The sequence below is a fragment of the Magnolia sinica genome, chromosome 14 (assembly GCF_029962835.1).
Source record: "Magnolia sinica isolate HGM2019 chromosome 14, MsV1, whole genome shotgun sequence".
Taxonomy (NCBI): Eukaryota; Viridiplantae; Streptophyta; class Magnoliopsida; order Magnoliales; family Magnoliaceae; genus Magnolia; species Magnolia sinica.
The window spans coordinates 45755235-45772982 of record NC_080586.1 but is presented as its reverse complement, the minus strand read 5'-3'; positions in this window follow the sequence as shown (position 1 = coordinate 45772982).

The following is a 17748-nucleotide window of genomic DNA, read 5'->3' as shown; positions in this document are numbered from 1 at the left end:
CCAAATTTCGTGTGGATCATAACTCTGTCAAAAACTTAATAAGACAGGGATGAATATGGAAGAATCGATCGAATACCTTAGTGAAGAGGAATTCTCGGATGATCTTCTGATTAAAGAGTTGCTTGCCAAGGCAAGAGCATTAGAATCATCTTCTTCTAAACTGAATAGAAGAAGCATGAACGAAGTTGCATATGAAGTGGAGATACTCAACCAATTTTGAAAACACCTGGGGGCAATGTCCTAATTCGATCATATAATTTTACTCATTTCCACTAATTACATTGGATTTTAATATGGGGCTTACTCTGCCATTAAGTTTTCAGGTTATACCATCTCAATCGAGCACAATAAAGGAGATGTGGAAGAATTAGGCACGTCGATAATTATACAACATGGATCTTTTGACTGAAGCTAAAAAGATATCAACCGTGACGGTCGAACCAGGGTCCCCTTTTGAAAAAATCATTATTGAAATCCAACATTTGAAGCCATTATATATCTCCGTTTACTTAGAAGGATGTTCAACCACTTGGGTTTTGGTCAACAATGGAGATGCTGTTAACATTCTACCAGCCAGAATGATGGCTAATTTGGGAAAGATTCAAGATGACCTTATCCCGATTGAAGTCACAATGAGTAATTTCATAGGAGAAATAACACAAACACAAGGCGTTTTACTGGTCGAATTAATAGTGAGAACCAAGAAGGTGTTGTTAGTTGCTTTTTTTCTGGTTGATACTTCATCAAATTACAATGTTTTTCATGGATGATAGTGGATTTATTCATTCTCATACATCCTATCATCATTGCATTAATTCATGATTTTTTGGAATTAAGACAGAGTAAAAATATTTTTGGTTGATAATAAACCGTTCTTAGTTATGTCTAATGCAGCCAAGGCTTATTTCTATAGAAATGAGATCGGGCCTATACGATTTACAAGGCGAGACAAGAATAGTAAACTAATTGCTATTGATGCTAGACTCCACCTTGATAATATCGTATAGGATATTGCTACCATGATTCGATTAAGCGACGAGTTTTCAAAGACTATAATTCCCTTCTGTGCGACTACGAGGTGTATGATTGAAGAAATTTTATTATGAAATAATTATCATTCAAGGCCGAGTTCTTGGCCAGTGTATGACAACTCGAGGAGAGTTTGTGAAATCATAATAATGGGTGTTTTGTTGATATGGCAGACATAGTTTTATCGGTCGATTAAGAAACTGAAGATGGTATTAAAAAGAAGGATTTGAATCTAGATCTAGAGAAATTAGAAGATTTTCAGGCTCAGGCTCAGGTGCAAGATCCTCTGGTAGAAGTAAATTTGGGGACCAAACAACATCCCAAACCTATTTTATTAGTGGATTGATAGATTTTCAAACACATGCCGAACTTCTTAATTTACTTAAAGAGTTTGCCGATTGCTTTGCTTGGGATTATCATAAGTTGCCTAAATTAGACTGACATATGGTTAAACACAAGTTACCTATAAAGGAAGGATATCGGCCACATAAACAGTCGCCTGGGCAGATGATGGCTAAAGTAACGCAAAAGATCAAGAAGAAAATTGACTAACTTTTGAAAGTAGGTTTCATTAAACCTATCAAATATATCGAATGAATTTTGAATAAAGTGTTAGTTATCAAGAAGAACTGTAAGCTTAGAGCGTGCATTGATTATTAGAATTTAAATCAAGCTACACCAAAAGACGAATATCATATGCATATGGCCAATCAGCTGATCGATTGACTAGCTGGGCATCAAATGGTATTCCTTATAGACGACCATTTATGATATAATCAAATAAATATTGCAGTAGAAGATGTCCCAAAAACAACCTTTAGATGTCCTAGTCCTATTAACCATTTACGAAAGTCGATCGAGAGAATAATGATTCATAAAATGAAAACGAACCCTCTTAAATGTGTTTTTAGTGTTTTGGCCAAAAAGTTTCTAGGTTTTACGGTATATCAAAGAGGAATCAAGATCAATTAGCATAAGGCACGAGCAAACAATAGTAGAAGCTCAGTCACTAAAAACCAAAACTGAGTTACAAAGGTTTCTTAGGAAGGTTAACTTTATGCGGTAATTTATTTCTAGTTGCACTGGAAAAATTAATGTGTTTTTTCTAAAACAAGGGGATTGATTCCAATGGGAAGCAGAGCATCAATTGGCTTTCGATGGCATCAAAGAATATTTATCTAAGACACCAGTGTTAATCCCACCAGTTAAGGGTCGACCGCTCAAGTTATATATCTCAACTTCCACAGAGTCGATTGGAACTTTGTTAGCTCAAGATGATGATAACCGAAAAGAGCATGTTGTCTATTATCTTAATCGAACATTGTTAGATGCTTGAATGCATTCTAGTATGGAAAAATTATATTTATCATTGTACTATGTGGTTATAAAATTACGACATTATATGTTGGCTAAAACAGTCAATGTAATTGTAGTAACTAATTTAATGAAATATATGTTAATCGACTAATTTTGAATGTTTGAATTAGCAAATGTATTCTCGCATTATCAAGTTCGATTTAATCTATGTGCCACAAAGGGCTATAAAAGGACAGGCCATAGCAAATTTTCTAGCCAATCATTATTTAGATATAGAAGGTCAACTTTCTTTGGAGGCCTAACACTTGTATGTGGTTTATCAGTCACTCTGTAAAATAATATTTGATGGTTTAAGGACCGACAAAGGATCAAGAGTAATGATTGTTTTGATCAATCTAGTTGTTAAGAAATAAAATTTATGTTCCAACTTGAGGTTGATTGTACCAATAATTAAGTTGAATACAAAGCTTTGATAATCGATTTAGAATTATTGGCAAATTTATGAGTAAAAAAGTTATTGTATGGGCAATTTTTTTTTTAGTAATAAACTAGCTCATTAGTTTGTTTAATTGTACAAGTATAACTTTACAGTCATATTATATGTTAGTAATATAATTGCTAAGTAGATTTAATAAGATCAAGTTAAATCACATAACTCGAGAAAATTATATTGATACCAATAAAATGACATAGTTAGCATTAGGACTTCAAATCGCATAAGGATTTGAAGAAAGAATGGTCGTGTAAAGAAAGTCATTATCCTTAGTTTTTTTTAGAGGGAATCGACCAATGAAATTTTCTTGGTCAAGGTAAGTAACAATGATTGGAGAACTCCAATTATAAAATATCTTTGGTCTTCACAAATAAAAGTCGACCGAGATATTAAGAGGACGACTGTAAACTATATGTTGCTCAATGAGGAGTTATATCGAAAAGGAACCGATAACATGTTATTACAATGTTTGAGTAGAAAAATAGTCTATGCTAGCCACGAGTGAAGTACATGAAGGGATTCGTGGAGCGCACCAGGTTGGAATGAAAATGAGACTTATACTTCGATGCTATGGGTATTTCTGGCTGAGCATGTCTATCAATTGTGACCAATATGCTAAAGGGTATGAAGTATGTTAGAAACATGGGCCAATACAACATTTACCCATGGCCGAATTACATCATGATATCAAACCTTGGCCATTTTGAGGATGGGCTATTAATTTGATAGGAAAGATTTACCCTTCGTCGTCTAAGGGGCACAATTTCATTATTGTAGCAACTGATTATTTCACCAAATAGGTAGAAGCAAAGCCGATATTAGGAACAAATCATCAAAAAATTATTGAGATTATTCAAACTCATATAATTCATTGGTTTAGAATTCCTAATCGGTCACAATAGATCATGGTGCAGTGTTTTCATCCAAGCAAGTCAAGGCGATGGCTAATCAGTATATCAAGCTGATGCATTCATCACCTTATTATGCTCAAGTTAACAGTCAAGTCGAGGCTAGTAATAAAGATAATAAGAATATTTGAAAATGATTGATGTGAATCCTAAACAGTAGCATGTTAAGTTGTTAGAGGCCCTTTGGGCATATCTTAATTCGTTTCGAACAAGTACATGGATGAATCCATTGAGATTGGTATATGGACATGATGTTGTATTACCATTAGAAGTGATTGTACCATCATTATGGGTAACATATCAAGCAAAATTGACCCCGACTGAGTTTATAGAAGCTATGCTAGTTAAACTTAACGGCTTAGATGAAATTCTGATAAAGGCTTTAGATTCTATTATGAAAAACAAGGCCATAGTTTTTATTAGATTATAAAAGTAATAAAATGATATGAAGAGATCAAAACACAAAGGAGAAGATGAAAAATGGGATAAGTAGTGTTGCGTATGACCGCGCAATAAACAGTGGTTATGTGGGTTCGCGCAACACTAGCATGATGAACAATTGTTGCTCGTCGATTGAAAAGAAGTGTTGTGCAAGATCGGTCCCATGGCACAAAATTTGAGGGATCACACGTGCAAAGGCCTATAAATACCTCACTTCCCTTCTCATTTACAAACACAAGAGATCAGAGTTCCTGAGAAGAAGAAGACCTTTGAGTACCCTTTTATAGGTACTTAGAGAAGAGAGAAGATGACGAAGAAAGAAGATCATGGATTATGTCCATTGAGATGGGGATGAGACAAAGTGTATAGATACTATCGGATTTTCTGAATCCCCATAAGTGTTCTTTGCAATTCAGCGTCCTTACACAAGAAGTTTCTATTCAAATGGAAGATGTTCAAATCCGCACAACGCTTCTCTTTCTGAGATAAATACATCTTAAGCCAGAATGAAGCAGGAATTGATATTTGAACTTATTTAATACTTGTAGTTTATAATCACATATGCTTTACTTTAGAAATAAGGGACAAGCGAGGATGTAAATGAATTCAGAATCAATAAATTATATTGTGATTATTGTTTTCTCTATCTTTTCTTTATTATTATTAAACAAGATGGTCCCCAAATCAAATACATTCGTTTCTTGTCGAAACAAAATGGTGACTCTACTGGGGAAATATCTTATTTGATATTAACTTAGAAACTATTTAGAAAATTTCATCATTGTTGGCGACTCTCAACGGGAACATCCTCCCCTTCATCTCCAAGATAAAGTATAAATTTACTTAAATACTTACTTACAATGTCTTGTATTACTCTACAGGAATTATAATACAACATATACATTTAAATTGCAATCAATGGCAGCTTTTGTAAACGAGACAATTTTCTACTTCGTACCAACTGGGTTCGTAGTAGAATACGCACACAATTAGTCTCTAGTCTAAAAAAGCCAACTGGGTCTGACTAAAAAGGATATGTCACAAGCTATTATTAGAGTAATATTCGTATCACCACTTGCACAAGATAACGATGATGAATGGGTTGTCATCTCCCACAGAAGGTTAAGAAACCAAACTCGCGCAACTATCAAATTAACTCTGTCACAGATGATCAGGGGACCAGTAATAAGGAATGCGGCTAGAAGAAACCCTGTGCTTGCTCCGCTGGCATTGTATCCTGGGAAGTATCCTTTCTCTCACGTCGCAGGACTTCTCACCCCTACCTGTTACAAACGTCCAATGGCCAGAAAGGAAATGGGCAAGTTGCCCATAAAAGATGCATCATCCTTAGAAGAACTCACCACATCTCCGCGAACGACGCCTCTGCGAACCATATTGAGATCGACTGAATCATACGGATGCAGTAAAGAATCAAACTAGAGTCTCGTCTCATCAATTCCTCTCATGCCAATGCACTCTTGTCCCACTCCAACAACAACTTTGTCAGGAAGTGGAGAAGTTATCGTATGTACGGCAGGATCGGTACAAAATCTGTTGTTGACTACTGAAGAGTGTATGGCCGAGATGACACAAATACAAAGAACTTTGATGGAAGAATGTCGGAGCCTCCGAGAGGCATTGGCCACCCTCGCTCACAATGTGGCTCAAATCATGAATCCTCCTATGATGGCCACTATGAACGGACATGAATAGCAACCTAAAGGCTTACAACCACCAAGGGCAAGGTCACATAGATCTGCTCCCATAGTAAGAGTAATAACATAAGACGAAATGCAACAATTAGTAGCGGAGGTTGTCAGGACTGAAAGGGAATGTGAGCATACAAGAAGATTCTGATACAGGATGTCATATCCCAGAGAAGTGGACGCGCCATTCCCTGCCAATTTTAAGCATCCAGACTTTTAGAAGTTCAATGGAGATGGATCTCTAGAAGAACATCGTATGCATTTCATCACTACTATGGGTAACTTTTCTACCATTTCACAATATTATTTAAGATTGTTTAGTTCTTCTCTAACGGGTAAAGCATTCCGATGGTATTTAAGTCTGGATTCGGAATATATAAGGACCTGGGAACAAATGCAAGATGTATTTATGTCGAATTTCTTTTCGTCTGAATGGGAAGTTAGTATCACTGAGTTGCCTTCCGGGTAGAGAGAGAATGAGCCTGTAGAAAAATTCATCGATCGATGGAAAACCTTGGGGGCATTATGCAGGCAATTACCAGAAGAAAAGGAGCAAGTGAATATGTGTTTAAATTCAATGGAGACAGGGATTGTGTTTGGTCTTACAAGTGTAGATATAAGGACCTTTCGCGACCTTGCCACGAAAGCATGCGCATTCGAATTGATGACTAGAAAGATGCCGACATTATAGAATGAGACAAGCAGAAGAGGACATAACTGATTAATAGTGAATGTCGTCGATTGAGAAAAGAAGAATGATGTTCCTTATGATAGAAGGAGAATGGAAAAGAGATAAGAAACGAACCGTTACAGAGGGAGAGCTGGTGACAAAAGGTCTAGATTGCTTGATTCCCATGAAGGGTATGCGTTTAAGAAGGAAGACGTTGTCCCCATGATGAATCAACTGGTGATCGCAGGAATAATAGAACTACCTCCATCCAAGAGATCTGAAGAGGCAGGGAAAATAAAAGAAAGGAACTATTACCACTACCATCGTCTGTTGGGACATCCCACGAAAAATTATTTTACATTAAAGAATATACTACAGAAGATGATAGACAGAGGCAAAATTGTAATAGGGAAAGAGAAAGAAAGAAGCAGAAAAGTGATAGTGAATGTGTTGTCTGCTCAAGAAGTTGCTTATGAAAGGATGGAATCCAAAAAGAAAGAAAGCTGCAATACGAGTATCGCCAGATCTCCAAAAGATGCATGTAAATTTGCAGTGATTGCGCTGAGATTAGGAAAAAGAGTAACAAGCCCCCTTCGGAAACACAGATTAGAAATAACACAAGGAGAGGCATTCGGAACACATTTTGATGACAGAAAAGAAGAAAGGAACAAGGTTGAAAAAGTGACCTATGATGTCATGAATCATTTAAAAGGCATCCTAGCCTGATTGAGTGTGTCTGACACATTGTGATTGTTAGAAGATTGCAGACGAACTCTAATTTAAGCATTGTCTAATAACAACATCAGAAAAGTGTTGCTCGTCAAGATAGAAAATAAGGAAAGCGATTGCATGCTTGTTATTATGTTCTCCGATGATGATCTGACTTGCGACAAAGAGCATAATAGACCCTTAATGATTATGGGCTATATTCACAATAAGAAGGTCAAACGAATAATGTTGGACAATGTGTCTGTAGTAAATTTATTGGCGCTAATAATATTGAACGAGCTTGAATATCGTTGCTCTCATTTATGCCCTAGTGGAATGATGATATAGGGCTTTAATGAAGATTGACAATGAGCGTTAGGAAAAATCACACTAATGTTAGAGATAGGAGAATTAATTACAAACATCATTTGTCAAGTCATTAATGCAGTAACGATGTATAATCTCCTCTTAAGAAGGCCATGGATGCATCAATATGGTATTATACTGTCTACTCTACATCAGTGCTTCGAATAATGTAGGAACGGTTCCAGCATAAATGATGGCTGATGAAAGACCCTAAATAAAGATAGCGCTAAACAATCCCACAATGCAGAAATGTAAAACAACCTCAAGTGTACAAGTATTGAGAGGTTGATACAGATATTGTTCTTAGGACAACCTCACACCAAAAACCAATGGTATATGGTAGGATAACCTGATTCCTAGAACGGTCTGTGTATCAAAAACTCAAACTGATACAGAGGAATAAAGAAATAAATAGCAAAGAAAGAAACGAAGCTATTATAATATTCCCACACTTACATAAAAGAAATTACAACATTCTCTACAAATGCATAAAGGGAAATTATAACATCCACAAAATAAAATAATCAATCAATCACCACAAGACCAGAAATTATAGTAGTTCGCTTGTGTGTACACCAACTATTTAGAAAAACAGCCAAACAACTACTCCACTCCTAATATCGTCACACAGTGGATATTAGCATTCACTATGAAAATATATTTTTCAAAGTTCACCTAAAACCCTCACAATTGTGTCTTTCAAATGGGCTTACACAATTCAAAAACCACAGACTCTGAGTTTTTTGGATCACCTTAAACAAACCAAAAGAAATAGATTTTTTTATCACAATCTCAATGAAACCAAAACAACGAATTTACAAAACAGTAAAATACTTATCTAGATATTCTCCTTTTGATGCAGCCTAGAAGAACCAATTCGGAGTAGAAGTTCAACGTAGAAGTTCAATGGTCACACTCACTTGTGAAAATGTTCTAAGTTCTAAATTAATTTTAAATTAAATCACCTTAAGCTAGCTTGATTTGATTTTGATTCCAAGAAATGAGAAAACTTCAATCCCTCTTTCAAATAAAATTGGAATGCAGAAAACAAAATCAAATGTAGAAAGCTAATTAAAAAGAATATAAAATGAGCATTAAATAGCTTAAGAATATCGCTAACTTATCTCTCATAGTGGTGTCTTGATCTTACTTGAATTGAATATAAAACTCTGAAATTTGTACTTTATTTATAAGTGCAGAAATCGCACCTTCGACTGGTCCAGAGGTCGGCTCGACTGGTCGAAGGATCAACAAACTTTTAAAAATTTAGGCGCGATAAGATATGACTGTTCTACGACTGGTCGAAGGGCCTGCTTGACCGGTCAAGTGGCCTCCACGACCGGCCGATTCCTGTCCACGACTGGTCGTGTGGGACCATTTTTAGTTGTTGGACTTTGAGTCGAGCCTACAGGGCTGGTCGAGCACTGTTCACACGATTGGTCAAGCAGTCTCCAGGACTGCTCGAGGCATTAACCAAAAATCCCGAAAATAAGTAAAAAACTTAGGACTGGTCGAGGATTTCTTGGATTGGTCAAGCCAGTACTAGGACTAGTTGAACATAGTCTAAGATTAGTCGAAAAAATAGTCTATGCACTTATAAAGTAACCCAATTATATTATGTATTCAAAATGACCTATCCTATGGTCAATCTAGGGTTATTCATACCTTATAAGCAATATATGAACATTGAATCTTCGTTTGCTTCAGTTGATAGTCGTTCTTAAAGTTCACGAAGCTTGAGATCTTGACATACAATGAAGCTTGATCTTGAGACCTTTTGAAGCTTGAAATTGAAGTAGTTGTCTTGTATTCCAACTTGAGTTTTGAGTACTAAAGTGAAGACTATTGTCTTGCCTTTAGATAAAGCTTTGAAACCTTGAACTTTGAAGTTTGAAGGAGTGAACTATGTACTTGAACTTATATATCTCTTGATCTTACATTTGAAGTTCTTGAGGTTAAGATATTTTGTCACGCCCTAAACCCAGAAATTGGATTCACAGGAATCACGATCGCCGAGTCCGGTGCTGACAGCCTCCGTAGTACCCCATTCTCGGCTCCTAACGTCCATACACCAGATTCCGATCTTGGGATCCTACAATGAGGATTTTTTTATTTTTATACATTTAACTCATAATAAGCATAACCATAAGATTACCCAATTCACGAAGGCAACATCATCATCACATATCCACTAATATAATCATTTGAGTACAATGCTGAAAGGGAAATACATAAATCGAAATCAAAGTTCCAGAAGACAACTGCAAGCTCCAAGCTCAACGTTGCTGCAACCTAATAATACCTGCATGCATCTATCATGCATAAGCTTATAGAAAGCTTAGAGGGTGGTGAAAGTGTGTGCACAATGTAATTGCCAAGTAAGCAATATCAGAGTAATCAGAGTAAGCGAAAATACTGAGAGTCAAACAATATCAGAATACGCAATACAGATCAACTATACAAATGAGGAGCAATATCAGAATGCACGGTATAAATCAACTATACAATGAGAAACAATATCAGAACACGCGGTACATATCACTATACAAATGAGGAGTCATAAAGAGTCAAATATCAGATGCCGTATCTAAACCATATAAATACAGAAACATAGGTAACAAAAAAAATGCCGTATGCTGCGGATGTAACCCAATATGCGGTGCGAATGGAATGACCATGCCGGAGTGTGAAGTCGGGATGATAGTACGTAGTATCGCAGGCTATGGGGTCTATCACAAGGGACTTCTATCCAAACCAGTCTCATACCTAAATTTGAATAGTCAGACTCGATGTGGTAAACTCCTGATCTCAGGTTAGTCGCGCACCCCAACCGAAATCCTGGCCATTGCGAAGGTACACATAACAAATATTTGCGCACCATCAGCCCGAGTCGATAGTGAATGAATGAATAAATGAGTATGCAATTCCTGCTCAATAAGTCCACATATCAGTACGGTTCCTCTCTAGGAAAATTACTGGGGTCTATTACACTCCAAACCAGATTGCCGCCCCATCGCGCGCAACAAGGTGAGTGGAAGAGACCTCACTATCCGCCTGCCAATATCGGGCCTGGCTCGTCGATAGCAGACCCATTCCTCGAGCTAGTCAGACTCAGCCTAGTATTACCCCCTCCTCTCGGGCAAGTAAGGCCGTACCCCCTTCCAACGGACCACGACACAGTGGGAGACGAGGCCTAACGGTATACGGCCCTCGTGCGCTCATATATCCACTCGGTCTAGACGTTGGAGCAACCTCTGAAACCAAGAGGGTTTAGGGACTGTCACCCAGGGATATCTATAGCACCCCATGTAGAACAGATTTCTGGTGCCTCATCTAGCCACCCACAATATGCCTGTGGAGGCTACAGCCCTGATGTCGCTAAGGCACACAATGCAAGATGCATGAGTCATACAATCCAGTCATGCATCAACCCTGCGTATACCGTGCGCTCATGTGAGACAACCTCCTCTTATCAGGGAGTCTCATAACAATCTGCCTAATGCAATATGCAATGGTCAACCACATCTCATAACAAACATGCAGATGATGCGTATGGGAATGTATCATGATGCTATGCAGTCACATACTCATAATCGGTATCAATGACCGGCATCGACAATCGATCTCGACAATGTGGACATTTAACTAGCATTGCCCTCAAGGAATGACCCACATAAAGCCTAATATATAGTAGACTCATGACCTCACACAAGGACCTAATATACAACACCATGGGCTTTACTCAAGGGCCACATATACACAACAGGTGGGCCCTGCTCATGGGCTTCGAATACATGACATGTGAGCCCTACACATGGGTCAAGAATACATCAAATGCATCATACATCATGGGCCTAATACATATCACAATGGTCTTGCCCATAGGCCACGAATACACCACATTGGGCCTTGCCCATGGGCCATGAATACATCACAGTAGGCCTCAACTACGGTTCGCATATACATCATACAGGTCTCGACGATCGGAATCGACACTCGAAATCGGCCTCAACAATCGGAGTCGGCCTATACAATCGACCTCGACAATTGGAATCGGCTTCGATACTCGGCCTCGACAATCGGGATCGATCGATAATCAGAATCGGCAAATAGATCACGACAATCAGATCGATCGATAATCAAAGTCGGCAAATCGGTCACGACAATCGGGTCGATCGATAATCAAAATAGGCAAATCGGTCACGACAATCAGGTCGATCGATAATCAAAATCGACAAATCGATCACGACAATTGGGATCAATTGATAATCAAAGTCGGTAAATCGGTCACGACAATCGGGATCGATCGATAATCAGAGTCAGCAAATCGAGATCGATCGATAAACAGAATCGGCAAATCGGTCACGACAATTGAGATCGATCGATAATCAAAATCGGTAAATCGGTCACGACAATCAGGTCGATCGATAATCAGAATCGGCAAATAGATCACGACAATCAGATCGATCGATAATCAAAATCAACAAATCGATCACGACAATCGGGATCGATTGATAATCAAAGTCGGCAAATCGGTCACGACAATCGGATCAATCGATAATCAAAATCGGCAAATCGGTCACAACAATCGGGTCGATCGATAATCAAAATTGACAAATCGATCACGATAATTGGAATCAATTAATAATCAAAGTCGGCAAATCGGTCACGACAATCGGGATCGATCGATAATCAGAGTCGGCAAATCGGGATCGATCGATAATCAGAATCGACAAATCGGTCACGACAATCGAGATCGATCGATAATCAAAATCGGTAAATCGGTCACGACAATCGGGTCATTCGATAATCAGAATCGGCAAATAGATCACGACAATCAGATCGATCGATAATCAAAATCAACAAATCGATCACGACAATCGGGATCGATTAATAATCAAAGTCGGCAAATCGGTCATGACAATCGGATCAATCGATAATCGAAATCGGCAAATCGGTCACGACAATCGAGATCGATCGATAATCAGAATCGGCAAATCGGTCACGACAATCGGGATCGATCGATAATCAGAGTCGACAAATCGGTCACGACAATCGGGATCGATCGATAATCAGAGTCGGCAAATCGGTCACAATAATCAAGATCGATCGATAATCAGAGTCGGCAAATCGGTCACGTCAATCGAAATCGGCCTCGACCCCGATAATCGAAATCGGCCTCGATGAGAAATGGCCTAACGAGGCCTAAGGGAAGGTCACAATATGGACATTCAACCATTATTGACCATCAATGTAGATTTTTAACCAACATTGTTCCCAAGGAATGGCCCACATGGAACTAAACATATAGTGGGCCTATGGCCTCACACAAGGGACTCATACATCAAGTGGGCCGCATCTCATGGGCCGAAAATACATCTTAATGGGCCTCATCATATGGGTCATAATCACATCACATCAGGCCTTGCCCATGGGCCTCAAATACATCACAACGGGCCACAACCCATGAGCCTCAAATACAACAAGTGGCCTCTCAAGGTAATGAGGTCTATGGCCTAAAATAAATGGACAGTGCATGTAATACACATACATCATGGTGGGGTCCATGTCTTAGCTGGACTATACGGTGTGGCTAAAGACGTGCCTCAAGGTGGACCATACGTCCATCAAAATGGATAGACGGCGTGTCTATAGAATATGTAGAATCAAGGTGAGCCGGTCCTTAAAATTATATGGAAAACTAGATGGACGGCATAGATGTACAATACATAAATCACGACGGATCTCGCAGATGGCCGACATGGATGTAAAAAAAGTGGATGACATTGATGAATTCAAAAATCATGGTGGGTCCCACTGATCTGGATAGATGGACGGAGTGGACATAGAGTAAATACATCAAGGTGGGACCCACGGCTTGGATCAAAACACAACTCAAGGTGGGTATCCATGCTGGCAAAACAAATGGACAGCTTGTATAGGACACATACATTCGAGGTGAGTCCCACCATCCCAATCCTGCGGACGGTGTGGATGAAGTGAATACATCAAGGTGGGCCCTACACGCTATAGGTGAACAGCCTGCATGAAACACATGCATCACGGTGACCCTCACAACAGGTAAATTGCTGCTGGGCAGCAGCCCAGTAGTCCAACAGATGGACGGAGCTAATAAAATACATAAATCATGGTGGCCCACTAGCTATACAACCTCCACATATGGACGGTGAATGAAACACATACATCATGGTGGGCCCAACCGTCCAGATGAACGGACGGTGGATAGTACACCTGCGTCAGTGGGCCCCACCGTCATTGATGGATAGTTTACATATAAAACGTATCTCATGGGGACCACAGAACTTGGTGACCTCAATTGCTGGTGGGACCCACGGAGCTTGCTGTGTCAAAGCAGCAGCTGCAGCTGCTGGCACACAGCCAAGTGGATGGACAGGATGTGACATATATGTCATACAGGTGCCACACACGTGTGGCCTACACCATGGTGATAAAACACCTACATCACTGTGCGTCCCTCACATATAGACCGCGTGGATTCTGCACACGTGCATGATGGTGGGCCTTATAGATGGAGGGCGTGGATGAAATATAAGCATCATGTGGACCACGTCCACGGAACTTGCTGTCCTAGTACAGCATATTTGCTACTGGGATCCACCGTCTCTCCAACGGACAGCGTGGATACAGAATGCATACATCGATGTGGGCCCCACCTCTACAAGTGCAGCACGTGTGGAGTGGGTCCCACGGCTGCCAAAAATGGACAGATGGTATAGATATAACATATGCATCATGGTAGGGTCCACACACGAGGACAGTACGGCACTGCTAAACAAATATATATGGTGAGGCTCCACACACGTGGCCACACCTCATATACATATATGTAAGTATATATATTATAATATATATTTATATTTTATTTTATCATCTTACTTTCCTTGGCAAAAGCAACATCCAGCGTCCTTCCATGTCTGGACGCTGGATGCACACATACATCATGGCGGGGTCCACCATTCTCAAACGGTTGGACGGTAGGATACAAGGTGGGCCCCGTGTGTACGGAATACATACAACTGATGTGAGTCTACTCGTGTGGACCCACAAGTTTTGAAGGAAGCTGATGTTTGAGTTTTACACATCCACATATCCGGTGGGTCCTGTCCAATGGATGGACGGTGATGGATGATACACCCATCAAGGTGGGCCATTATTCATAGGGAAAGAGAGGGAGAAGGAAAGAGAGAATTAGAGAGATCGTGATGACGGAGGAGTCTCGCCACTATAGGCCCCTCTTTAATACAAAGCATACATCAAGGTGGGTCCCACTACATGTGAGCCCTTAAATCACAAAATTAAAATAGAATAAAATGACAAAGATGTAGATCCAGATCACCCACCTCGAGATCTCTCCTTTCTTCTTCCGCCAATGCATGATAGAGTCCCAAATGGACAATTTCAATGGTTTAGATGGGCTTAGGATGGTGGGATCGAGTGGTAAAAAGGTGGGCCACACTACCCTCTACCATGGAAACCATGGACGTGAGTTGCTCCCATGGAGCTTGGGAGAAATGAGAGAGAGAGAGAGAGAGAGATGATGGGAGAGAAGTGATGGGAGAGAGGGATGGTGAGTGATGTAAGTATGTACTTTGTTGTAAGAAAATATTGACTTTTGGGGAGGGTGGTTGTACTTGGGTATGGGTGTGAGTGATGGTGAGTGATGGGAGTGTACTTGACATTTGATGTGATGGATTCTCTTGGGATTTGTAACACGCTGCGTTTTCCTCGAACTGAACGTAGGCCCACATCTCCTGGCTTGGGTATCGTCTCGACGCGCAAGACGCGGCATCGGAACCGCGGCGATGGCGCGGTCGCAAGGATACAAGTCTTGGGTTGAGTCGACTTGGGTTGACGGCATGTGACGCAGAGTCGCGCGCAAATACCGGATAAGGGTCGAAGGTTGCCGAAATAATACCGAAAAAATTACGGAAGTCTATGGAACGGTACGGGTTAGGATACGAGTTTTACACATTTGATCTTGTACATGAGATGCAATGTCTTGAACTTGTAGATGAGCTACACAAGACACAAATTCCAAGAGGTTTTGACACTACAAAATTTAACAATAATAGGAGTTAGAAAACATAGCACTTACATATACCATCTACTCTACATTAATGCTTCAAATATTATAAGGATGGGATCCAACATAAAGTAATGGCCGATGCAAGACAATACACAGAGGCAGAATCCTTCTTCGCAAATGCAAGTTATTATAATGGATTTGCAGCTAAAGATAAAAAGAATGATGATAAGAATAAGATTATATAAAAAATAGTCAGACAAAGGCAATAGAAAATAAAGTTGCGAGAATAGAATTATCTGGGAAAGTGAACATGAAAAAAAATTAATTCATGCCAAAACACTTGAGACAACCAAGACAACTCTATTAACACTATTATTACTTGAGCAGTTGAAAATTCTACAGTCAAACTATATAGTGTTGTTGCCACATGCTGAAAGGAATAAGCCATTCTTGTCTATGCTGAAAAGATTTCGTGTTAAACACAACTTAAAAAACCCTGAGCTTATTGAATTTTATGCTTCATTTGAGACGAAAACAGAAGAAAAGGTTGACAAAAAAATGTGTCAGGAAAGGTTAACATTTGAGTATCTAAAGAGATACAGTCCCGTCAGCAGAAAGATTATGTAGAAGATAGGCTTCGACTATGAAGATTGACTAGACTGAACAATGGAAGAGGCATCTAGATTTCGAATGGAGTAAAGGAAGCAAAATGGGAAATTTTTTACGGATTAAGAGTATCGTCTTCTCAAGTGTAAGTAAATATGACCGCAGCGGATTCAACAGTCAGTCAAGTAATAGATTTTGAAGTGGTCAGACATCCATCAACAGTTCCGAAACAGATAGAAGATAGGAGGCAATCGATGATTGATAGTCTGTGAGAAATAAATTTGAGCACAGAAGAAGAGCCACAAAATACATTTGTAAGTTCTAGTCTTCTCAAACAAGAAGCCAATCAGTATATCAAACTCCTAAGAGAAAATAAAGATGTGTTCACTTGGACATACGCAGAAATGCCGGGTCTGAAACCATCGGTAGTGATGCATCGACTAAATATCTCTAAAGACAAGAAGCCGATTAAACAAGCCCAGAGACGATTCCATCTCGATTTAATTCCTCTAATAGAAGAATAAGTAAACAAACTGATTAAAGTTGGTTTCATTAGAGAAGTGAAATATCCTAAATGGAGATCGAATATTGTCACGGTTAAGAAGAAAAGTGGACAAATTGGGGTATGCGTCGACTTCAAAGATCTGAATGAGGCTTGTCTAAAAGATGATTTCCTACTACCAATAACGGAGTTGTTAATTGATAGTACAACAAAGTACGTTGTCATATCCTTCATGGACGGGTATGCTAGATATAATCAGATATGAATGGCTCCCGAAGATGAAGAGGCTACAACATTCAGAACTTCTCTGGGAATTATTGTTATAAAGTTATGTTATTTGGTCTCAAGAATGTTGGCGTGACGTATCAGAAAGTGACGTAGAATATATTTCAAGATATGATGCACAAGCGTGTGGAGTCTTATGTGGATGATTTGGTAGTCAAGTTGAACGATCATGAAGAACATCGCGAACACCTGTCTTCAGTATTTCATCGACTTAGAAAGAGAATTAAAAATGAATCCAACAAAATGCGCTTTTGGCATCTCATCAGGAAAATTCCTGAGTTTTGTCATCAGGCACAGGGGAATTAAAATCGATCCTAGGAAGATCAGAGCCATTCAGGACATGCCACCACCGAAAACATTAAAAGAACTGAAGATCTTGCAAGGAAAACTGGCATATATCTAGTGGTTTATTTCTAATTTAGCAAGAAGATGTCAGCCGCTTGCCCATCTAATGAAGAAAGGAACATAATTTATATGGGATTAGTCGTGCCAGAATGCATTCAATTCTATTAAAGAATTATTGAAGCAACCTCTGGTGTTAGCAACCCTTGTGAAAGGCAAACTTCTCATCTTGTATATCTCCACAGCCAAAAATTCCTTAGGAGCTCTGTTGGCATAGGTGAATGAGCAAGGGAAGGAAATCTCGCTC